This window comes from Trematomus bernacchii, unplaced genomic scaffold, assembly GCF_902827165.1.
Source record: "Trematomus bernacchii unplaced genomic scaffold, fTreBer1.1, whole genome shotgun sequence".
Taxonomy (NCBI): domain Eukaryota; kingdom Metazoa; phylum Chordata; class Actinopteri; order Perciformes; family Nototheniidae; genus Trematomus; species Trematomus bernacchii.
Genome location: NW_022987727.1, coordinates 12,456,695 through 12,481,906, shown reverse-complemented (window position 1 = coordinate 12,481,906; position 25,212 = coordinate 12,456,695). Strand labels below are relative to the sequence as shown.

General features: G+C 40.7%; 1 protein-coding gene across 1 annotated transcript in view; it reads left to right on the top strand.

Annotated features, from left to right (window-relative positions):
* Window positions 1-2,938: 2,938 nt before the first annotated feature.
* The window catches only part of LOC117494547 (vitamin D3 receptor A), a 91,925-nt gene continuing 69,651 nt past the window's right edge, over window positions 2,939-25,212 (top strand). The window contains exons 1-2 of the mRNA XM_034145519.1: window positions 2,939-3,025; window positions 3,863-4,020. The gene's annotated coding sequence lies outside the window, so the exon portion shown is untranslated. The remainder of the gene's footprint in view (window positions 3,026-3,862; window positions 4,021-25,212) is intronic.

Here is a 25,212-nt window from a genome sequence, read left to right as displayed (position 1 = left end):
CGCCCATATGCCTGGCTGCCCCTCATATAGGCTGATCCGCCTCTCAGACACAAAGCCACAAGGGATGGCCTAGATTCCAGCACATGCAGGCACACACAGGCAGGGAGCAAGGCAACATATCACGCAAACACACACACTTGAATGCCAAGTATAGATTGTATCATGTACACATACAGTCATAGCTTCATTCATTATTTTCAATTTGGGATGATTAAGAAAGTGGACATTGATTTATGCTCAATTGTAAATTCCTTGTCTTTCATGTTCATCAATACCAAAGGCTTTGAAGAAAAAATGTGAGCGTACACTACAGGCAGTTGTGAGCTGATTGAAAATTGTGATATATGCAATTATTCAAGCTCGAACAAGGATTTCTTTAAGCTTGGTGAAACCACCTCTTTACCATTGTATGACCATAATTGCCCTAAGATTCAACATTTATAATCAAACACTTGTCCAAAAGTCATACAAGATTAGCATAATAATGATAGCAGCAGTTCAATTACCCTCAAGGAATTTAACTTTAAAACCAGCGAGCCTTGAGAATATTTTATTCTATAAAAAATGCTCCTTTTATCAACAAAATGTTCAATAATAAGGTAAAGCTGTATGGTATAGTAGTATAGTAAAGTAAAGCATAGCACAGCATAGCTCTGCTTTGAATAGCATAGCGGCGTAGCATAGCATAGCATAGCATAGCATAGCATAGCATAGCATAGCATAGCATAGCATAGCATAGCATAGCACTGCTTAGCTTACAACAACATGGCATAGCATAGCACTGCTTAGCTTACAATAGCATAGCATAGCATAGCATGGCAAAGCATATGGGCATAGGGTATCTGGACCCTGAGTCTGTAATAAAGTTTTCATTCATTCATTCATTCATTCATAGCGCTATCTAGCAGTGTAGTTTAGTTTATGATTGTATTCCATAGCATAGCATTACTAATCTTAGGATAGCATGGCATAGTACAGCATATGATACCATAGTATATTGTGATGAAAATAATACATGCTTTTGGACAGACTTTTTGTATTTTATTTTTGCTGGCATGATTATGTCATATTACATTATGTCAAGCAAAAATGTTAGGCTATCTTGGCGATCTGATGTGTGTTCATTGGATCAAATAACATAAATATTATCCCATAGGCATCCTGGAATTGAGTGAAAGCAAGTTAACTAAGGGGGAGAGGGATTCCTTTTTCCAAGCTTTGTATGAGGCCCACAGTCTCAGACTTTGAAGCCTACCATTTATGTAAAATATTCTATACCAGGCATGCTCAATTACATTTTTCAAAAGGAAAAACATTTACATTACACATGTCTGACTTGTAAAGGTAAGAATTACAATGTGAAGACAATGCAGCTTTTTTAACTTAGAATGAGGTTATTGTTTTAATCTACACAATGAAACATTGATAATTTTTCTTTATCAGCTTTAACCTCCTGCTCACAAAATAAGAATAAGTATGCTTAACAAGAGAATGATTCACAAAGCCCAATAAAAAAATTATGATCTTAATGATCTAACATGTAAACACATACACACTTAGAATGTTTGCAGATTGTTTTAATAAGTTGAATATGTTTTTTTCAACATGATTATTGGTCTCAGCCGCAACCAAACTTAACAGCATTTCAAATAATCATGACTTCTGAATCTGAAATGCTTCCCTTTTCTTTCTTTTTTTAACTTTTGTTCCAATTAATAGATAATCAAATAGTCAAAATGAACACAGTGAAACAAGTTGAAAAATATGTTTTTTAGGACATGTAACATGCCATTCAAAAATATCACATGGTGAATAAGAAGGATGGCTTTCTTAGAGCCCCCTCTCCCACTGCACAGTAAAGCAAGCGCTGCTATTCCCTTAATCCGTTCACAGAGAGCTCAAAGCCACCATTAAGCAGGCTTCAAGTTGCCTTTTTTTTCCATCTGTCAGAAAGGGGCTCATGTTGCCTGTCTCATTTTTAACGTTGCATGAAACGTACGGCAAGTTATGGATTACTTGCTGGAATGTTGTCAACACAGACCTTCTTTTCTTAAAGGTCATAGGTTGGATCCATGTAACAGCCAAAAAGCCTAAAGTTCACTTGGTATGCACTTGAAAAAAAAGACACCGTAGTTGAACTTCTTCTGGCTGGCGCAATGCATAGCAGATCAAGTGGAATGAGAAGAGATGGAAATAACAAGAGAATTACAGAGTGGGTAAGGTGGTGATTGAAGTGCTATAATAAAACCTCCCAGGGGTGGTATAGTATAGCACCACAGGGCCCTATCATCCCCTCTACCAAGTACACAAATTAGCTCCCTCCTATTAACTATGGACGCAGACCAGTAAATGGGTCACTGAAATTGTTTATTTTACTTCGCTTGGTGTGTATAGTATCAGTTACCAGTAGTTTCCAGGACAGAGAGACCAGAAAGAGAGAGAGAGAGAAGAGGATGCTGGAACTTTCATATATTATGTATAGGTAAAATATAAATAATGCATCATGAGAAATGTGGAGTTAGAAAGTACATGCAACATTGTCAAAACACAAATGTGTACACACAAATGTATACAAAGAAAATATTGTGACATCCAAGACCCTCACCATCTCTCCAGCCTCTCCAAATGCAGGAAAGGACTCGCCCCTTTTAACGTCACAAGCAGTTTTTTTTTTTTAAAGTACTCATTTTATTTTTTCAATTGTTTTCTTAACTATTACTTTTGATGAAATTGTTAATTACATCTCAGTCTGTGTGCTACGTCACGACACACCCCTATATGGTAAGGAGACAGCTGGAGAGTCATCGAGAGACTGACACGCTTCTCGACCAATGGGAGCAGAGCCTACGCCAGAGTCGAGCGCTGTGATTGGACACTGGCAGGATTATATATGTATAGATATGCCTGACTGTTAAACCTTAGGGGCGGGACTATGAAGAAGTGCTGCCCGTCTATGTTGATACAGATCTAACAAACTGGACTAACACTGGAGTGTCTGCTTACGTTGCCCCTCGCATGGACTAATGTAAGTCATTTTGCACTTGCCTGTACCTTTGGGAGTGTTTCGTGTAGTGAAATGGCATATAAATTACAATATTATTATAGTTTTTCTCTTTTTCGTTTCGTTTTTGCTGAGAAGTGCTTTCAGGCCGAGTGGCACACGCGCTTTTCAGGCCAGTGAAGTGAGCTTCTGTGAACGTAGCGTTAGCTGTTGTTATTGCTCTCTAGCGGGCTGCAATATTTTGACATGCCGCCGACACAAACAATGCACTCAGTGAGCCTAGGGGTGCTGTCATTGTAGAGAGGCCATTTCATATAACACACAACACAATTATCCGCACGTTGTGTGGACATTAAAGGCTATTTTTGTATTTTATCTGCGTCCGTTTTGTTAGCAAGTCCGAGCCCCGTTAACGTCCTGTCCGAAATCCATGTGGCCATTTACTGTGGCTGTTCAGGTTGGGAAAGAAGTAGTAACATGCATTAGCAGGCATATTATAAATGTTAACGAACCATTCTTTAATTCTATATATATTTCCCACTAATATGTTTAATAATGATAATTCGTTTACTCCCCCTAACAGTATAGCAAGTGTCGGAGGTTAGCAAGCAGTGTGAACTTTTTGTGTGTATGAATTGCTGCACAATGTGTACTGAATGTCCACTAGTCCTGAAATGTTTTCTCAAGAGTGTTCACATCTGCCCGAGCGAGGCGACTATTGAGTTGTTAGATTTATTGAGTGACGTTTGGCGTAGCTCTGTGTCCGTGCATGAAATAACGGGACGTCATCAGTGCTGCCAGCCCCCGACTGACCGTTAGATAGCCCTGCCTAATCACTCCTCCTTTCTTCTCTGTTGACAGTTTTGTTTTATACGGAGGAAAAGTTTTTCAGCGTGGGGAAATTGTAAAAAAAGGAAAAAGCTTTCAACTCCACTGGCCCGGAGAATTTGGCGACCTGGCTCCAACATTTGGGCCCCCCTCTGCTACTGCACAAAGTGAAGGTTGATATGCCACATCAGGTAAGAGAACATTCACTAGCTTCATGACACTAAAGGCTCCGGTTAGCATGTGATGTTGTGAGCTAGCCGCTGCTCATAAAAAAAAAAATCCTGCAGCTTTTTTCTTTGTTACCTCTCCACACCGTGTGTTGAAGCCACATGTCATTACCACTTGCGCATTAATCTCGCATTTCAGCACAACTTCTACACTAGCCTCGTCCGGGTAATGTTTTGTGTGCCGTGTTATTGTTATAGGCGGGTGCTTCCCTCCACATTCCACATGTGTATGTCTGCCTGCCTGCAGCAGCGCCGGTGCGCAAATTCCCGATAAGAAAATAAACCAAATCGGAGGCTTTTACACTTACATGGAATTAGTATTACTACTGACTTTGTGTGTAAAGTGATTGATGTTGGGATGTGGTGTTAAGAAGTGCTCCTTCTCCGAGGGTTGTCAGTGTCTGATGTGGAGGAGGCTGCTCCTCTCGTAGACAAAGGGACGGATCAGCATGGAGCCAGTCACCTGCAGTTGGACATAATGTTGTTGTGTTACTCTTTGACAGTATGTCAACAAGGTTTTTTGTTTTTTTCAAATCTTTGTTGCATCCTACATGTGTATTATGAGATAATAACACGATCAAGTCATCGGAGAGCAAAATCAGGTGTGAAGTCTGAGATGGTATTGTTTTTAGTTTAATTGTTCATACAGTTAGTCTTTACTGTGTTGCTGCTGTGGAATTGTATGCCATTCATTACCTCAAATCATCTCTCCTCAGTAGTCATTGTTAGGTGTTTTTTGTGTTTTGAATTTCACCTTTAAAGCTCAAGTTTTAAACAAAACCATCAGTCCTTCATCAAAAAAATAACTATTTATTGAAAGAGTAGCATTATCTTTAAGTATGGGCCTAATTGAGTTCTCAGTGTTTCCACCCACTTGGCTGAAAAAAACGAAGCTGCATTTTAATTATACTTAAGAGAAGTGTTAGGTATAATGAGATGATTTAGCTTTTCCCCTTAATCTCCAGGATTTTCTGTAAGGACTATTTTCTCTTTTAAACGTGGCTTGTAAAACACTTTAGCTGTGCTGCTCTGTTTGTAGTGGTGAGTTGGAATTGCAGAGACTGTTCCGGTCACTTTTTGTAGCGTTGAATACGATGGAAGACAATGTCTGTAAATCTGAAAGAATGCTTTGAACCTGTTGTGCTGTTTTGCCACATTGTGGTTCTGTTGCATGTGCGTGTTTGCTTGTTTTAGCACATTGTGATTTTACTGGTGTTGCTCCTCTCCTACGATGTCAGTAAACACACCCTACAATAACATGTTTCACCGACCGCTTACCTCCCACTGTTGGACTAAAAACCCTGTATCTCCAAGAGTAGTTTAGTAATCTGTTTCTCAGCATCACTCGCTCCATGTTCCCAGTGCATGAGACATACATCACTCTCTGAATTCAGTCACAGTGAAAAGGTTTTCACACTTTTATGAATCTGGAAAAATGTGGTAGTTGTGAGGTTTGTGCCATGAAAGGGCTAATCGCTCTGACGCTTTGCCGTGTTGATTCCTTCATCTAAAGGGTTCCTCCCACCCACATATTACCTCAGTGGGGTACAAAGGCTCTTTTGCTGTAATGAGGTGCTTAGTGGAGCGCATTGTGCTCAGGAGCTTTACAGAGTTACAGGCAGGTTGTAAAATGATAACAGATGCATGGGGGCCTCTAGGTACAGCACACTATTTTTGAAACACAAGCTAATTCCAGGCAACATGAAATGAGGAGTTATCACACATTCACACACGTTGTTGCTATATGAGTTACATTTTTCCAGCGACTTTAGTTCAGTTTATAGAGTTTTAAGTGAGTGCTTTGATTCATACAAGGATGTCAATGCAGATACATCAATTGTTAGGCCTGTCATGACTGATTCTATCATCTTGTTTATTGAAAGTCCTTCCAAGAACGGACGATTACAATGAAAAGATTAGTTTTTCCCTGGGTATGGCAATAGAAAGTAGTTTTTTTTTTTTAAAGTTAGTTTTATGAAAGCCTGATTGAGAAATTAGACAAGTAGGATGTTTTTTTTTTTAAATTAATTATACTGTGGATTAATCTGGTGGATTTTCACCATCAAATGGTCATTAGTTTGGTCTTTAAAAATGAACAAGGTCCATCCGACCAATAGTCCAAAAAACAAACGGTTAAGTATAACCTATTATAAAATAAAACAACAATTTCAGAGGTGAAACCAGAAAATAAATTGAGAATGTTTTAGTCAGTAACATAAGCTCACTCACACATGTCTGTTTTTTGCTTGTTGGGCATGTTAAAACCCTGAAAAATCAAAGTTTGTGTTTAAATGAATGCAAACAAAAAATCATATACTTATCCAATAAAACTATTCTGTTCTTTGCAACAACATTTATTAAATATATTAAGATATGTGAAAGCAAAGCTATTGTAGACAGATTTAGATTGCCTCTATAGTCTATATATCCTAATATTGCTACCTTACTTGACTGGTTCGTACTTATGCTTAGGCTGTCCTCTTTTAATGCATCAGGTGCAAGATTTTACAGTGGAGTGTTTATAGCCTCTTCATGAGATGCAGTGTTCAGTCTTGACTGTAGTGGAGGGTAATAGGTTGGGCAGATGGATGACACTCTTGTCCGTCCACTCTGTTCAACAACAGTTTGTGATTGTTTGAGGGTGTACAGTGCCCTGTACTACGAAGCCAGTTCAACAGACCCTGGATATGTTTGAGTTACCCGGCTTAACTAACCCTAACAAACGAGATCTCGCTAAGCGGTCCTACAACGCTGGTTATCAACTCGGTAAATCAACCCAGGGTTTCTCTGTCTGGCTTTGAGTGTGTTCACATGAAAGGGGCGGGGTTAGCAACATTTGACCAATCACAAACAGGGACAAGCGTACACTTCATGAATGAAAAGTAAACTATCACGTTAGACAAATACGAAGAAGTTAAACTTTAAACATCCATGACTTAAACACTTAATCCAGGATAAAAGCCACATAGTTGCACCTGCAAGGTGCAGGAAGAACAGCTGGTACAAACAAAAAGTGTTTGAATGATTACATTTGACTCGAGTGTTTCGTCGACTTAATGTGTTGCTTAAAATAATACTTCTGCATACAGTATTGCCCCTTTCACACCGGCGCTTTTCCAGTTCCGGCTCGGAGCGCCGGTTTTTCCTGTTCACACCGCAGCGGCGCCGCGTCATAGCTCCGGAATGCGGTTCACTTCCAGCTCCAAAAAATTGTCGGTCTAGAGGCAAGAGCTTCGGAGCTATGACGCGGCGTCGCTTACGTCTCTCTTACGTCGAGGCGTGCAGGAAACTAAACCCACCTCCCCTGAACATGGGTCGACTGAAGAGTCTCGTCATGCCTGCCTACAAGCAGTAGCGCTGAGCAAAGTGACTAGAAGGCAACCACACACTTATAAAAAAAAAACACACTTTATAAAGTCAGGCAACACTAACCAGGCTTCGTGTGATTCTGTTTATTTGTACCTTACTTTGACCATCCGTTCGCTGTTATCGATCATTGTGGAGAGCAGGCAGACGTTTTGTTTTGTATTATAGCAGCTATCGGATGGAATCAATACATGGGCTGCACAGGTTGTCATGTCCGACTATCACAAGTAGAATCATAATGAAAAATACGCCGGTAAAATGTGCCTGTAGAAAACGGCTTAGCAAGTAGTCAGTTTAGCTTCGGTTGCTATGCTAACATCACCCATGTTATACCAGAGAAACTTTCATAACAACGTTGTGATGCCAAACAGCGTCAATTCAGACTGACACACATTCACTTAAGGGGAACTGGGGATATGTATCAGCTGCTTGTGTGACAGTCAGACAGTGAATACTTTAGAGCCGTGTGAGCTAACCCGGAGCTAACGGGAGAATAAACTCCCGTGGAAGAGCAGCCAGCACTGCAGCGGTCGGTAAATGCCGCTGAAACACATTAATAAACAATGAACCACGGCACTCTGGAGAAAAGTATAAGGTTGGAGAAGTCGTTATTTAATTTAATCTGGCTTCGTATGATTAAAAGCAACACGATCATCGACCCGACGCAGTCCCCCCCCCCGTTGTTGTTGTTGTGAGCTCCGTTGGGGAGAAAACATAGACTGTATATATAAAGGGGAGAAAATCAGCGATGTAAACGGTGACGTCATGACGCAGCAGCAGCAGCTGGGCGGTGTGAACAGAGCGGGAGCTGAAAAGGGAAACCGGAGCTGAACCAGAAAAGCTCTAGCTAGGAGCTAGAAAGGGAAAAGCGCTGGTGTGAAAGCCACATATGTGACACTGTAAGTGTTGCACGGCCAGATACGGCTCGAGAAGCTGACTCAGATAAGGAAATATATGACACATTATGATGTGATATGAATGATAATGGGAGGGACACATCGACGTCTGCACTCACAGTGTCGCGGACTGTACGTAATGTTACTTTGCTCCGGTTACGTTGTGGCAGATATTTAAGTAATTGCTTAACGCTAATGTAATAATAGTCGGATTGCTCTGAAGATGGGCAGTGATATTCTATTAATGTTCATGTTCACACAGTCAGTGATTTTTGCCAGACCTCTTTCCTGCAACGGCAGTTTAAACTGTATTTCCCATATGACTTGATAGCTTTGAACTCCGCAGACTGAGCTCTGATTGGTCAGCAGGCGGTGCTTTCACTGCTCTGGAGCAGGTTTGGTGTTCAGCATAAGTTACCATGGAGATCTACCCCGGTAAGAAGTGAACCAGCGTCGTAGGACCGGAAACCCAGAGTTAACCCTGAAGTTACCTCGCTAAGTGAAAATCCGGCTTCGTAGTACAGGGCACTGCTGTCAGACAGTTGGTGATTTACTTATATTTGGCTAGGCCTTGTCCTGAATCAGCACTGTAGATGGGGTTTTTCAAAGTTCAGATAAATATTTGGATACAGATCCCAGTTTAATCTGCACTGCTGTCAGATTTAAATGATCCCTCGTCAAAATCCCCTGTCACAGACAGAGGCTCCGGCTTAACTGAAGGATGTTTTTAAACTGCTGGTAATTTGTAGGGAAGTCCCCATCATGTTTGTTTTGCTCTGATGTCGATGTTTGATAACAATTTGAAAATCCCATTCACTTGAATGTTGAATAAGTACGTATTTGATAAGGGTTCAAATCACACGTTTTGTTGCAGTATTACTTACATTTTTCTGACAACAATTCCAGATATGCCAATATTACATTCTATGATGATATTGTTTTAATGCGATCAATATGAGACAATATCTTCTGCCCATTTAATCACATCAGACTTTATTTATATAGCAAACAAAAGACGCGTTCACACCGCCGTACTTTTCCCACTTTAGTTCCGATATAGTTCCGAAATGTCGCGTTCACACCAAAAAGAGCCGGAAATAAAATGAGTTCATCAGAACCTTTTTTACCCCCTTTTCAGTCCCTGCTAGAGAGCAGGTACTTTCGTGGGAGAAAAAGGTTCCTATGTCTGATTGGCTGGGCGGAATGCAAACCACCCCCCGTAAAACTCCCAAAAAGTTTTGTGAAGCCGCCATTTTTCACTAAACTAAACTAAAGAGTTCTCATGAACTAAGTTCTCATGAACCTTTGTGGGAAAAGTACTACGGTGTGAATGCGCCTAAAGAGTGACAAAATAAAAACAATGATCATATACTACCCTTAATCCCAGTCCATAGACTGAGCAACACATATTTTTGTGATTAACAAAAACAGTTAATAACAATAGAATGCAATAAATGCAGGACTGAATATAACAAGAATAAATCAAATGTAATTAAAATTGAAATTAAAAAGGTGGGTCTTATTATCACAATCAGTTACAATTTTATCAACTCACAAAAAGCAATTCAAATATGATTTAAAAATGTAATTATGGGCTCTTCTAGACAATAAAATGGAAACAAATCTATGCTTTTTAATAAGAAGAATGAAAACAGCTAAGACTTGCTTAAGGCTCAGTTAAGGTGGGCTGACCTTTTAAAGTGGACCATCTGTTTCATAAGAACTGGTGGTCCTCCTTAAAGGTCGGCTCACCTCGTGAGCCTGCTGTCACTTTTATAACTTGAGATCCACAAGAGAGAGAATATGTGTCACTACAACTATGTCATAGAATTACAGAGACATATAGATACAATTGTATTAGATTGAATATAGCAATAATCCTATATTACCCCCCCATCTTTTGCAGTAACTGCTGATTGCTGCAGTATTTCCTCTCCACACTTACGAGTTCTCCTTTCATTCATAAAGCTCACCTCTCGGTTGTCTTTTCTCTTGAATTTTCCCATTGTCTGTTAAACCATGGTGTTCTGCTTATTTTTAACAAAACAATGACTCCAATAGGAAAGACCTACCAGACACCAGGTGTTTTCAATGGCGAAATGTATGTGCTTCCAGAGGTTTAATCACTGTTATGGAAAAAAACACTTTTATCTGCTTTGTGACATTCACATATAGCAGATTACCCCCTTATTTGTATTATTCTGTTATTCCTTCAGCCACAGTATCCTCCTCCTCTCCCCTGAACTTAAACAGGGGCTAATGGATTCCTTATGAAAGGTAATTGTGTAGCTACAACATAAATGTGTTAGAGGCTCTGGTGTTGTGGCTGGTGCGATTAGGTCTCGTTTGAAGCCCCTAAGGGCCTCGGAGAGAGAAACGTCAATAGCAGCTATACCATACAAGTAGTGCTAACAGAAAAGCACGTTCACAGGGGTCAACATATGAGTGACGCAGCGCTGGTGAACAAGGGCATAGACCATAGAGATCACAGGGTGCATTCAGCACAACAAAAACACTGCTAGGTTAGAGGTCACATTCCCATGGGTTGAAAATGTATTCATATTGGAAATGAAATATGCTATTTGCTAATATACTGTGCTTTTATGTTTTGCTGTTTATTTTCAATTAATTTATTCAAAAACTGTTTAAAAATACAGACAAAACAGAGATATGTGAAATAGGACACCCCGATGAACTTTACAAAGCTTGAGAATAGGGGTCTACACACTAAAAATCAAGTATTTTAAAATGTATCTTTTTAACATATCTATAATTTGAGGAATGTTATGGATTATACAGAAACATTCACAAGCTAAAGGAAATACTTCACACTAACCAAATGCCTAACTAAACTAATCAAACCTGAACTACTAACTAGTCTTAACACAATCATTTCATTGGTATAGAATAGGTAAGATGTAATACACACAGACACATTAAAAAGGAAAATAATTGTTTAAATTAATTTCATGTAAAGTGAACTTGTTATTTTCTTGAAATTCTCTTTTGGAATAATTTGTATGTTTGTTTTTGTAACCAAGCTTTCCCTTCAAGCATAGATCTGAGTCAGGCTTACATACTGTCCATCAGCTTCTGTTTTACCTGTCAGGCTGAGTTAGGATAAAACGAAGCCCACTTTTCTTTTAGCACTGCCACACAGGGCTTATGGTGGCTAGAGAACGGCTTAAATGCTTAGCAGGAGACTGAAATCACCTTCAGACTGTCTTTACAGAAGTAACTCAGACAGACAGTAACATATGCCATGTTCTAAAAGAATGAATTGAACAGCTAATTGTATTCCAGTAAGTTCAACTTAATAGAGATATTTCCGAAAGGTTCTGTCAAAGTCCCGTTTTTTGGTCTCTTATGTTTTGTCCTTAGCTTACAGTAGAGCATCAGAGCCAAGGAAAACATTTAAATATTTAGAACAAAGTGGAAATGTTAAGGATATATTTAAAAACTTTAGAATACTGGATAGAATAAAGTGGAATAGTCAAGATTTGACAATATTCTTCAAAGCGAAATAAAAAAGCTTTCTTTTTGCCACTGCTTTTGCAAAAACACCCCGGTTATTTAAATGTGTCATGCAATTCAGGCTGTGTGAAAGGATGGAATAGTAATGTATGTTATATCCACATGTCACACAATCACATGCCTTTTTAACTATAGGTAATCAAAGTCTGTCCTTGTTTCCAAAAAAGCGTAACTAACTCATTGACTTTGATTAAGATTAAGTTGAATCACAGTACCAAACTCCACGCTAAAGACCTTTCCTTAAGCAGCCAAAACTGCCCTCTCTGTTTCCATTGACTTAGATAGAGACTTAGAGAGAGAGAGAGACTTAGAGAGACTTAGAGAGAGAGAGAGACTTAGAGAGAGACTTAGAGAGAGAGAGCGAGAGAGCGAGCGAGAGAGAGAGAGAGAGAGAGCGAGAGAGCGAGAGAGCGAGAGAGAGCGAGAGAGCGAGAGCGCGAGAGAGAGAGAGCGAGAGAGAGAGCGAGAGAGAGAGAGAGCGAGAGAGAGCGAGAGAGAGAGAGAGCGAGAGAGCGAGAGAGAGAGAGCGAGAGAGCGAGAGAGCGAGAGAGAGAGCGAGAGAGAGCGAGAGAGAGCGAGAGAGCGAGAGAGCGAGAGCGAGAGAGCGAGAGAGAGCGAGAGAGCGAGAGCGAGAGAGCGAGAGCGCGAGAGCGAGAGCAAGAGAGCGAGAGAGCGAGAGCGCGAGAGAGCGAGCGCGAGAGCGCGAGAGCGAGAGAGCGAGAGCGCGAGAGAGCGAGCGCGAGAGCGCGAGAGCGAGAGCGCGAGAGAGCGCGCGAGAGAGCGAGAGCGCGAGAGAGCGCGAGAGAGCGCGAGCGCGAGAGCGCGAGAGCGAGAGCGCGAGAGAGAGCGCGAGAGCGCGCGAGAGAGCGCGAGAGCGCGAGAGAGCGCGCGAGAGAGCGCGAGAGCGAGAGAGAGCGCGCGAGAGAGCGCGAGCGAGAGAGCGAGAGAGCGAGAGCGAGAGAGAGCGAGAGCGAGAGAGCGAGAGCGCGAGAGAGCGCGAGAGAGCGAGAGAGCGCGAGAGAGCGAGAGAGCGAGAGAGCGCGAGAGCGAGAGAGCGAGAGAGCGAGAGAGCGAGAGAGCGAGAGCGCGAGAGAGCGAGAGAGCGAGAGAGCGAGAGAGCGAGAGCGAGAGAGCGAGAGAGCGAGAGCGAGCGAGCGAGAGCGAGAGCGAGCGAGCGAGAGCGAGAGAGCGAGAGCGAGAGCGAGAGAGCGAGAGCGAGCGAGAGCGAGCGAGAGCGAGCGAGCGAGAGCGAGCGAGCGAGAGCGCGAGAGCGAGCGCGAGAGCGAGAGCGAGCGAGCGAGAGAGAGAGAGAGAGAGAGAGAGAGAGACCAGGTAAATACACACTTCTACTTGTATAAAACTGATCTTTGTACGATTAATACTTCATAAAATACTGCAGATCCTTTATCTTACCTATTTCTAATCTACACACATACAAGTATTTAACTGAAGTTACACAACAGTGTTGTTGATACTGAGTTGGAGTTTATTCACACGTCACATAGTGGGTAATGTTTTCAAGAAACATTGAACAGTGCTGCCACATATGACACAGGAAAAAAAGAAAATACTCTGAACCCTTTCTTTGCCATTATATAAAAATAGTGTTGCTACAAAAGTATAAATTAGGCTTACTAATAAGACAACTCAGATCTGAAGCTACACAGGAATCTGCTGCCGAAGTGCAATAAAAAGACAAAATTAATAGAATCAAACCCTTTTTTTGTTGCATTTTAGTAGAGTATAAAAAGAAATGCCTTTAAAATAGGATGCAAGCAACACTAGTTTCTTAACCTGAATTGATAATAGACTATAATCAATTTAAGTTTGCATTCTTATACCATTTTGTACAATAATTATAATGAATAAGTTCAAACAAACTAAAACTTACAGGTGATTAATAACGGTATCTAACTTGAGTTTTTATTATATCAAAAACCTGTTGAAATGCTACTGTTATTTATTTTTACTGTCCCCCAAAAGCGCGTCGGCAGCCTCCAGGAATGCTTCTTTCACAACTTCGCCGTCTTTGAAAGACTTCATGTGTTTCGCAAGAACGTGACTGACACGATAAGATGCTATGGTAGCAGTCAGCGAACTAGTGCCCACTGCCCACCAGCCACGCCCCGACACATGGGGTCACGCCGGCCAATCACAAAGCTTTGATGCGTTCAAGTGCATTATTCTGGCACAGGAAGATTATGTTATAGGACATTAACGATAAAACAGAATATTGTTGTTCTATTTTTAGACACATCTCGCGATCGACTGGGAATCTGCGATCGACTGGTTGGGCACCCCGGATTTAGAGTGACAGGAACAGTTTGTGTGAGTTTTCCTTTTTTGCATCCTTACAAATGACCTATAGCTGCACTTATTCATATTTTATATTAAATGACATTGGCCTTGAGCTGATTGTTTTGGTATTATGGCCCACAACCTGTTTAGGTTCCATTTCTATGATCGAATAGTTATGAGGGATGTTGACTTTTGTATGTTTTACTTAGTAATAGATAATAGGACATTTTCTTCAGCACAACTTATCCACACTTATGAGGCAGACAGTATAGTGTATTTCAATAATGTTACTATTACTGCCACACACATTCAGTAAATAAGTTCAGTTCTAAAATCTTAGCCCAGCACATAGTCTGTCCTGCATGTTTAGCATTTTGTTACAGTGCTGTAGAAGTGCGTATTTTCAAACTTTTGTAAGAGCCAGACCAACTGCTTCCCTCCTCTACCACACACAAACTGTTGCGGAAATTACGTCACCCTGTCATTGGCGTCATCTTTTAATAATGTTCTCAAGAAGAAGGAGGTGTTAACATTCTGGATGCCCCAGAGTGAAAAGGAAACATAAAATGAGATTCAGCTTCTGTCTCGCTCTTTCTGCGTCTGTCTGTTGGGGCCCAGTGTAAGGGGCTTTCAGTGAGCTACTAACCCCTCTCAAACTTTTTTTTTTTCCCTCTCCATTCCTCATTTTCTCTATCCCGATGCTACTGTAGCACACAGAGAGACAAGCCCACAGAGGTTGATTGGTTGTAGCTCAACAGGCCCCCCACTGAAGGCTCCACCCCTCTCTTCCTGTTGTGGGACAATAAGTCATCATTCCAAAGTGTTGTAGCTGGCCCGCTGCATGTGCACACACACCCTCTAAGTACAGCCAATATCCTTTATTATTATATTTGGCATTAATACTTCATGCCTCGCAGTCTTTCTCTTACTGCTTCTTGCCTGCATGTTTTTGACACGTGTACATGCAGAACAGCAGGCCATAGCCGACAGGACGGAGCATGTTTTTAAAAATTCTTTTTTTATGGCTTAGAGTTACAGGCATACCACTTTCACTCGCCCTCTTTTACACAATCCCTGTACACTCAATGGAAGAATTGCAAACAAGACAATTATATTTGAAGTTAATTGATTGTGAAAATGTCTCTCTTCTCTTTATCTCCTTGGCACTTTAAAAAGCTCCCTAAAAACAGTTAAAAATGGGCCTTTTGCCTTCGTTCTTATCCAATTTGATCATATAAGCTAGATGGGACCGTTTTATGTCTGGTTTTAGATTTACAATTGGTCTTAAAGTCAGGTCCCAGTAGATATACAAATGCCTTGGAAAGACTTTCCGAAAACTGGTTTCTTTATCCTCTCTGTCAAGCTTTTCAACTCGGAGAAAGCTACACTTAGTATTTATGTCTTTCATTGGTGCTTTTATGTTTTCTATCTCTTCCACTCAGCTGCTCATTAAAACTTATTTATAAAGACTGTTAGCTATAACGTTTTACCAATATGTGTTGTATAAATAATGTATTTGATTTAAAAGATTTTATATTCTCAGTACATCCATTCAATATCATTCAAAGTCAAGTAGAATGATATATAGCAAATAGCCGCTTTCACACCAAGTACTTTGCGGTACTTAGTTCCCGGAACTTAGTTCCCGGAACTCTTTAGTTCCCGGAACTCTTTAGTTCCTGGAACTGTCCTAGTAGATCGCGTTCACACCGGAATAAGTCCCTGAGGGAGGACTACGCAAATGAAGCTGCTGACGTCACTTCTTCTTCTGCTTTGGGTTTACTGGCAGGCCGCAAACAACTTCACGGCGTATACTGCCACGCGGAGTCCCCCGGAGTCCCCCGGAGTTGGGGACTGGCTTCAGTAGAAGCTGCTGGTTAGCGTCTTCCGAATAAATCGCCAGAAGTGCCGGCACCTCCTCATCACTCCACCGCTCCCATGTTTTCTTTTGTGTTGCCATAAGTAGGGCTGTGCGATTATGGCAACAATCATAATCACGATTATTTTGTTCAATAATTGATATCACGATTATTAAAAACAATTATCCATTTACTTTGAAAACATCCATTTATTGAAACAAAATTTGAACAGTATGTTTTTAACAGTTGATTACCCTGAACTTTAAGTATAATTCAACTGAAAAAAATGAAAATAAATAATAATCGTTTTATTTCGATTACGTTGTTTTCGTAATCGTTGCAAGCCAAAATTGTAATCGAGATTAAAATACGATTAATTGCACAGCCCTAGCCATAAGTTAGTCTCTCTCCGTTGGTGCGCTGGGCTAATGCTAATAATGCTAATGCGAGCAAATAAAATGGCAGCTTCACAAAACTTTTACGGAGTTTTACGGGGCGTGGTTTGCAATTCGCCCAGCCAATCAGAAATTGTTAGTGTGGCCGAAACACCCACAAACCTTTTTCTCCCCAGGAAAGTCCCTGCTCTCTAGCAGGAACTATCTGGGGGTGAAAATGTTAGCGCAAACTAAAGGAAACCTATCATGCTATATTTAAATGATATATTGTAGGGCCATACCTATATAAGGTATATTTATACATTTCTGTTTTCAAAATACCAAACAGATCATGCATTTTAGCCATGCCTCATTTCGCTCTATGTGCTGTTTGCTGTCTACGGGGCTGATTCTGTGAGACCACGCCCCCCTGCAGGAGAGGGTAGCCATGCTCTGATCAGCTGCTGGGCTGTCAGAAGAGGGGGAGAAAAAGAGATCTCCGTCCTCGTGTTTTATTATATAGAGTCGTTATTCATTTGTTTTAAAGCTCAATAAATAACAAAGAAGACCTTTGACCGGCACTTTTCTAATTTTGTCCGGAACATTTAAACTTTAACGGACATCTTGACCGGCGAAACAAACTGAAACTGAAACTCTGCCGCATGGTCCCCTCGTTCCTTGGAAGAGGCGGAGAGGTGGGTGTTTGTCATCTGCTGGTGGACTAACCGGAGAGAATTACAGTGCTTGCCTCGACGGGGAGGGATTGCATTGCAGCGGGAGCAAATGCTTTCCTCGGGGAGGGAGAAAGAAAGCCACATGCTGCTTTTGTGGCAGACTACAGCACCATCTACTGGCCTGGCATATGTACTACAGCGTCTCCAGCGCTTTCGAACGGCAATGGCCGTGGCTGTCTCCTCCTGATTGGTGGAGTTGGCCCAATAGCCGTAGCGCCACCGTCCTGACGTCAGGACAGTGTTCAAATCTGGATCAGTTTTTATCAGATCCGTTGCAGCCCCTTTTTTAGAGATTTGGGTATGGAGGAAAATTGAGAGGGTTGTGTTTTCTGACACTTGGTGAGTTCCCTGGAACACCGGAGACACATATTCATGTATAAAAGACGTACAAAAGTGCATTTTGCATGATAGGTCCCCAGATCTTTTTGGTGTGAACGCAAAATCCCAAGAACTATCGGAACTATTCCTGTATGCCTGTACTCCGGTGTGAAAGCGCCTATTGTCAGAGGATTGTCATCGTTTTTGAAGCCAATCCAGGAAAAGACCTTTAGGGACCAGGAAGTTAAAATCCTAATGTGTCGATTTAATCCAGGATTATTTTCCCCTCTGCCTCGCATCTTTTTTTACACTAAAATAAAAGGTCAGTCAAGGTTAAGGTGAAGTCAACAATATGTATTATATTATGAGTCAATAATCTTAAGTCACGCCAAACAGTGATTCTGATATATTATAAATATTAAAGAGACCCTTTAGGGGTTTTCCTTTCCTGTAGTGTATTATAGGTCTTTGTGCATGCAAATGATCTGCAAAGGCTGAAATCCTTGTGTTCCCTCCAGAGGGAGTATTTTAATGCGTATGCTTTCTATCTATTGCTTCATGTTAGGTGGTCAAAGTACGTTTTATTTCTCCTGCTTTTTGTTTTCTTTTGTTTTGGTTACAAAATTGTTCTTAAATCCAATTCCTGGTAATGGTTAAGCCTTAAATTGCTGTTTAAAAATGCTTGGTCTCCTTCTTCGTATAATCTGTCTATTGCTTTCTTCCTCTTCTCCACCGCCAGCATTTTACGATTGTTATTCTCTTACTCTGTTGCACCGTTTCTTTTTGCATTATGCACTTTCATGCCGTGGCTGAAGGCATGCTTTATCTCAAGAACCCCTGCAGGGAATTTTATAAAATGTGTCCAATTGGGCTTAAGGATGAGTGATTCGATTTTGGTGAACAAAGGTCAAGGTAACTTTTATCTAAAAAAAAAAGTTAGTTCCATCAAAATTGACTCAAGGGAATTCATCATCTGTACAGGAAAGGACATTTTCTATTCTTAGATCATCAATGAAGTATCTGAATTAGGGATGCCAGCGATTATTCGATTTTTCGAATATTCGTTACAGTCTCCATAATCGAAAATGATTTTATTTATATATATTTTTATTATTATTTATGTTTTTCTTTTTTTTCCTGGCTTAGTTTCAACCAAAATATAGACTAATGCTAATAATAGGGGGGGGGGGGGTGGCGAATAATCGATTAATATTCGCCAGGGCTGTCCGATTTTCGAATTTGATCATGGTCAGTTTCTGGCATCCCTAATCTGAATCTCCACAGTAAGAACAGTCTGCTCAGTGTTGTAAGCCTAGTTCATTTTTGTTTTGATCTGGACCCCCGGGGACTTGTATTAGTTCACCATCATCACTTCCTCCCAAACCCGGACAGGGGCCTCCTGTTCCTCAATAGTCATTGCTTTTTTCTGATATTGAGCTTCAGGTGATTGTTGTTGCACCATGTGACAAAGGTCTCTTTCAATCCTCTGTACTTTAAAAATAGTTAAATACTTGAATATTCATTGCAATCATCCCCTTAAATACACTTTTATTTTCTCATACAGCATGTGTTAGAGGATAGGACATGGGCCAAACCAATTACTCAAAGAACACGGCAAATCATTTTCCAAAATATGTATTTTTGTAGTTTTTGGTTGTTCTCATCATACTGATGTATATTCAAGTGTTCATTTTTACTGATAAGTTTGTTTTAAAGTAGTCTTTGATGCGATAAAAAGTGGGTGAGACATCATGATTGTTTTGATTGACAACTGCTTTGAGTTACATTAAGTAATCATTAAGACGGAGGCCTTTTCTGCAATAGATCTTTGATCATAAATGTTAAAGAAAAGAGTTATTGTGGTTAGCTGTTGCTGTGTGTTCTACAGTGGTGCTAACCTAGCAGCTAGGTGGCTCATGCTTTATAAGCGCCAGCCAAGGTCTGCCTGTGGTTCATGCAAGTATGTGGCTCCTAATGATGAAAGTGCTGTATATGGGATATTTTGTAATCACTTTTGTAAAATAATGCAGAAATTAGTCCTACCTGAAAATGTAGCATTTAGCACTTTCTTGAAGTCAATGTTTTTTTTGATTTTCACTTTTTGTTCGACGAAATAGAATACGTGATTAAATACCTCATTAGTAAATGTCTAAAGACATGTCTTAAAAACAGCGATTTCTAACAAATGTCTAAACTTGACTACCACGAGTCCTCATTTAGCTTAGCAGTGTTGACTGATATAGTTTGTTTATATCCTTAGCATTACTTTTTTACTTCCTGTGTTTGCATTTACACTTCAACTATTATAGAAGTAGTGTAAAAATGTGGAGATTGTTGTTCTGAACAAAACCTATAACTATCATGAACGTACCAAAGAGCACATTTTCTACAATATTCCAAACTCCAATGGAAAATCCCATTGGCTTTTGGTCAGCCAGCACTTTCGATGCTAACTTCAGGGTCGGCCAACACAAATACTCATCTCTGCACCACTCTTTAGTCTGTGATTTTCCTGTGTTAACCTAACTCATTCCCTTTTCAGTCCCACTGTGTGCTCTACTATATGGTGTTTAAGACTATTGCCTTTGGCAGGAGCTGAACCTGCTCGGGTCTGGTTTGTTTTAGTGCTACACTGATCGTGGTTTGTAGTGTATGCCCCAGAGGAGAACAAACACTCCTGCACACACACTTGTATGTAGTCCCACTCTCCTTTTTACACGCACTGCAAGCTGCCTTTCCCTTCTGAATCATCTGTGAAAATCAACAGGAATTCCGTCCAAAACATACAAATCGCATACTCTCAAAAGACTTTGATATTACAGCAATTAAGAGGTTTTTTCCCGTGTTTTAAAACCAGCATATGATTTTGTTGGGAAAAGGTTATTATTGTAACATTCTTCCACCTAGTATTTATGTCATGTCATATCTAGGATTATATCAAGGAGTTTTGACACATGTCAATTCAACTCAATCCCTGCTTTTTCAAAAACTAGACCTGTGCAGAATGCCAAAAAGCTCACTTTCACTTAACCAAATATTTATACTTTGTTTATATGGCAAAATGTAAGTATTTAGTTAGCAGTACTTATTAAGCAGCCTGTCCATGTCTTTGTATTTCTTCTGCTCTTTTGTATGTGTGTGTGTGACGCACTTACAGAGCTGTCAAAACAAAGCTGATGGAAGTGTACGTAGATGACACTTATGTCAATGTTGGGAGGCCATGGGAGTGTGTTATATGTCACATGCTGTGTGTGTGTGTGTGTGTGTGTGTGTGTGTGTGTGTGTGTGTGTGTGTGTGTGTGTGTGTGTGTGTGTGTGTGTGTGTGTGTGTGTGTGTGTGTGTGTGTGTGTGTGTGTGTGTGTGTGTGTGTGTGTGTGTGTGTGTGTGTGTGTGTGTGTGTGTGTGTGTGTGTGTGTGTGTGTGTGTGTGTGTGTGTGTGTGTGTGTGTGTGTGTGTGTGTGTGTGTGTGTGTGTGTGTGTGTGTGTGTGTGTGTGTGTGTGTGTGTGTGTGTGTGTGTGTGTGTCTCTATGCGTGTCTCTATGCACATACCTTGTGTATCGCTTCACTTTATCCCTGCTGTGTGTGTGATGGTGTCCAGTGCTGAAAGCTGACACAGCTGTTTCACAGTAACCACACTGTTTTCTCCACACTATCTACAGTTTCACCCCATGGCTCACCTCCAATCAACTCCTGCCACTTCCTCTATCATTGTTTTTCTCCAGCTCACTTTCTCCGATTGTTTTCTCTTTCTGGCCGTCCTGCGACTGTGTTCGTAGCATGCTTTGGTGCACCATTTTTGTGTCCTTGTGTTCTGTGTGTAATGTGTTTACAGTTCTGGATTTTCCTTTTAGTTTTTGACTGCTTTTTGGAAACTGTCTATCCTAGCCTCGTCAAACTCTTACCTATCTATCCTACCTACCTAATCAATCAATATTATTACGTTCGACGCTTTGCGATCATGCGGACTCCGAAATAGTTGACCTAAGTCACGTTCACCCAAAATAATTTCAAAACAGCGATGACTAGATGAACAAAAAGAAAAAGTCTGTCGATCTTGTTCCCAGTATTTAACAGTTTTTTCACTACACGGCAAGACGGCAGTCATTTTGAGCCAAACCTTCCATTTCCAATTTATCTAGATTTCAGAGCCACAGGCCTCAGGCTATCATCAGCTGCAGTGTGCCAGGAGGCAGTGGTGGAACACTTTGAGAAATAATAGTGTTGAGTCCAAAGCAGCAATAAATCCAGGCAGTACACTATCTGCTGCATTTATATCCAACTGTGAAGTTTAATTGATATGTTATAAGGAATGTTTAAATCTGTTAAACCTGTTTCTCATTGTAAATATGTGCATAAAAAGCCCTCAGTGGAAATACTGTAAATTCCCAAAACATTTAAAGCTATACATTTCATGAAAAAATAATGAGAAACATGAAACACGTGACTTGCGTCCATTTAAGATCCTGATGTGCTAAAGAGAAACAAATATATATAAATGTGGTCCTCATCGCTCCACACAGATCTGATTTTACTTTGCTTACATTAATACATAAGAAACCTAAAATGGTTTGACTGATGCGCTCTTAATTACATCTTCTTGTTTCACCCTCCACTTCTGCAACTTTTCTGACAAGCACCACCTAAAGCTTATCCCGATTAAATACTCAAAATAATTGCACACCGTGGATTGAATCTAGTATTCATTTTAATTGCCCTTTTCAAATGTTCTCAAAACTCAGTTAAAATGTGTGATACAGCATTATGGACATTTGGCTAAAGATGCTTCCTAATCAATTTCATTTGCACATTTGTCATTGTTTTTTTAAAATGTTTATCTAGCTTTTTAGTATTGAATTGATAATCACTATGAATCTTAGGTTGAACAGTGTTTGAGGTAGCACATCTATATTGGTACTCTACGACTTGTATCCATTTTTAAATTAGCAACGTTCTAAATGTAATGACAATGTTACATCATAATGATAGTTATCACGCAGCAAAAACGGCCAATGACTACTTTTCCTTTTGTGGCCAAACAGCGGAATGTCTTTTGCCCGGTCATCTTAGGTGGCCTGTCCTCAGTCGAACTGGAGATGCCTCTCACTCACTGGAAAACAGACTGATGTCAATGTCCTAAAACAAACAGGAAGTCAACATGGTGTCACTATGAAGGATTAACAAAGAGGATATAGCCTATTTTACAGACTACTTTAGATCATTATTTGATTTAAAATGGTTCTTTATCAACAAAATCACTTACAGGATTGGTTTAGTGTGTAGTGAGACTCTGTGAGTGTAAGAAGGAGGATTTCAGCCCCCATCATCCAGGCTGAGAGGCCCCTCAGCTGGCTGGGAGCCATGGGCAGCAGGGAGGTCAGGTATTTTAATACACCTTAGCCAGGAGAGGAAATTGTTAACATCAAGAGGCAAAGAACGGGAACAACTGTTTCGACTTTGCATATGCCATCAGACAGAACGAATATAACATCAAAAGAGTCTCTCAAAAACGTTAGTGATTTTAGAAGTTAGTGATAAGTAACTAAATGCCTATCAATATTCTTGGCCACTGAAAGCCCTCTGTCAATGTCCATGGAGCAGGTCATTAACACTCCATGATACACATTTGTGGATCTCGTCCAATACAATTAGCACCTGTTGATGCGTAGTGTCTTCACATCTTTCCCCACAGAGCCAAAAATATCCAGCTATTGTGTGAAACGTGACGGATTCCCAAGTCAACCTGTTTACTTCACTTTAGGGATTCAAGGATATTCGTTTTGTCATTCTGCAACATATGGCAACAAAACAAAATGCATTTTATGCCTAGTCCATTTTTTGCTACACTAGAAAACAGAACAAAAACAGTAACTTACCTCTGTTTTCCCCAATGGATTCCTGCTGTTAACATTACATTTCATGTTATTTAGCTCATGCTTTTTTTTCCGGATCGACTTACATATACTACCATACTGTAAACATGCCTATATGATTAATTAAGAGTTGGGTATCTTGACCAAGGACACTAGGACATGTTAACTGCACTGACCCTTTGGTTGGTAGCTCAGCGCATTAACCCTCCGTAACTGTGGCTAGTGACGATCAAGGGACACACCGAACACAGAGCAGTGACTGACTTTAGCTGTGCAGCAGATGTCAGGGTCGCTTTTTTGTTTGTCTCCCTGAAACAACATGCCGTTTTATTCCATTGAAAATAATACTGTGTGTACATGTTCGTGTAGATGCGTGTACACAGCCGCAGAAACCAGAACAGAGTGGTTATGTTTTCCGAGGACGTATGCTAGTTTACTCTGAGAGGAAAAACCATGCAGCAAACAACAGCCACAACAAGTCTAAACAGAGGTAATGATTTGTATTCCTTCAGCCCCCTTTCCTGTTTTCTCCTCACTCTCTCCCTCTTTGCTCTGTATACGATGTCAGTTGGTTGTGGTTTTTTGTGTGTACTGTTACTATGTGGATGTAGTGATTTGGTGAAGAATTACAGAGCGCTCTGCTTCTTTGGTGCATGCATGTTGACACACAGGAGATTAAACGCATAAATCTGTGAAATTGGGCAGTAAAAAAAAACAGGAAAAATCTGCACGATCTGTTCCTCTTCCCACTTATTTACAGCTGTGCGACTCACAGTGGCGTTGAAACTGTCACTCAGCATCTGATTCTTGTTCACATGTGGTGATTCTGACCGCCTGTTTAAAAAACAGCCATCATGTTTGACAGTGTTGTTCTCTATGGCTTCACTGAAGACATGATTCACAAAGCCTATTTTGACATTTGCTTGTACTTGTGAGTTTGTGCGTGCGTTCTTATAGGCAAAAGTGAATGTTCCGGATGTTGAGGCTCATGTTTTAACTCTTTTTTCCTTGTCAGTACTGCCACAGTTTTATATTCTCCTCCAGTCTCTTTCATGTATGCAAGACATGTGAAGAAAATAATCCACAAAAGCAGTGGCAGAAAGAACTTCAATGGCTTTCTTAATCGAAGCAATGTCATTTGAAGATCAGAAGAAATTCCAGTTAACAGAAATGCACGAGAAACTGTATGCAGGAAGTCATTACTTGAAAGACAAAACATTTGTTCAAGATGTTCAAAAGAAATTGCCTCGCTCGGTATGGCTAGGCCTCGTTAGGCCTTGTTAGGACTGGCTCACTTTATGCTGCGCTTCCATTACAGTTTGGGAACTGGGGTAGTATCTATAGTAACGCAGTGTAGGCGGAGCCGTGACTTCATCTTCAATGAGCACCCCAGAAAAACAACATCAGCCGTTAGCTGTTAGCACTCAAGCTCACAGCTCCTCATATCTGTTTAGAAACTAGACAAAAGTTAAACAAGTACAAACCACAGACTGCCTGTGTCATGGCGAGTACAGACAGTCGCTGGTTTATTTATGTCTGTATAGGCCGTTGTTGTGAGTGTGGACGGTCGGAGCATATATTGCGTTAGCTTAGCCGATCTCCATTTAGACAACGCGCATTTTAAAAGGTTTTTCGCCTGCCGTCTGTCTGCAGACTTGTCAAAGCATTAATTCATGGTTTTTACTAACCGGTATCAGTATGTTGTTACTTCGGCATCATTTTGAAACGTGTATTACAATTAAATCACGGTCAAATATGTTCATCTTGTTGTAGTTGTAGCCCCCTTGCCAGCGATTCTCTCTCTAGTTTAGCAAACTCAGCCCGACTCAGCCTGGTTGTTGGCCCCGATAGAACCACGATTTTGTCGGGCCAGAAAAAAGGTGAAAAAGTAGCCTCGGGCCGGAA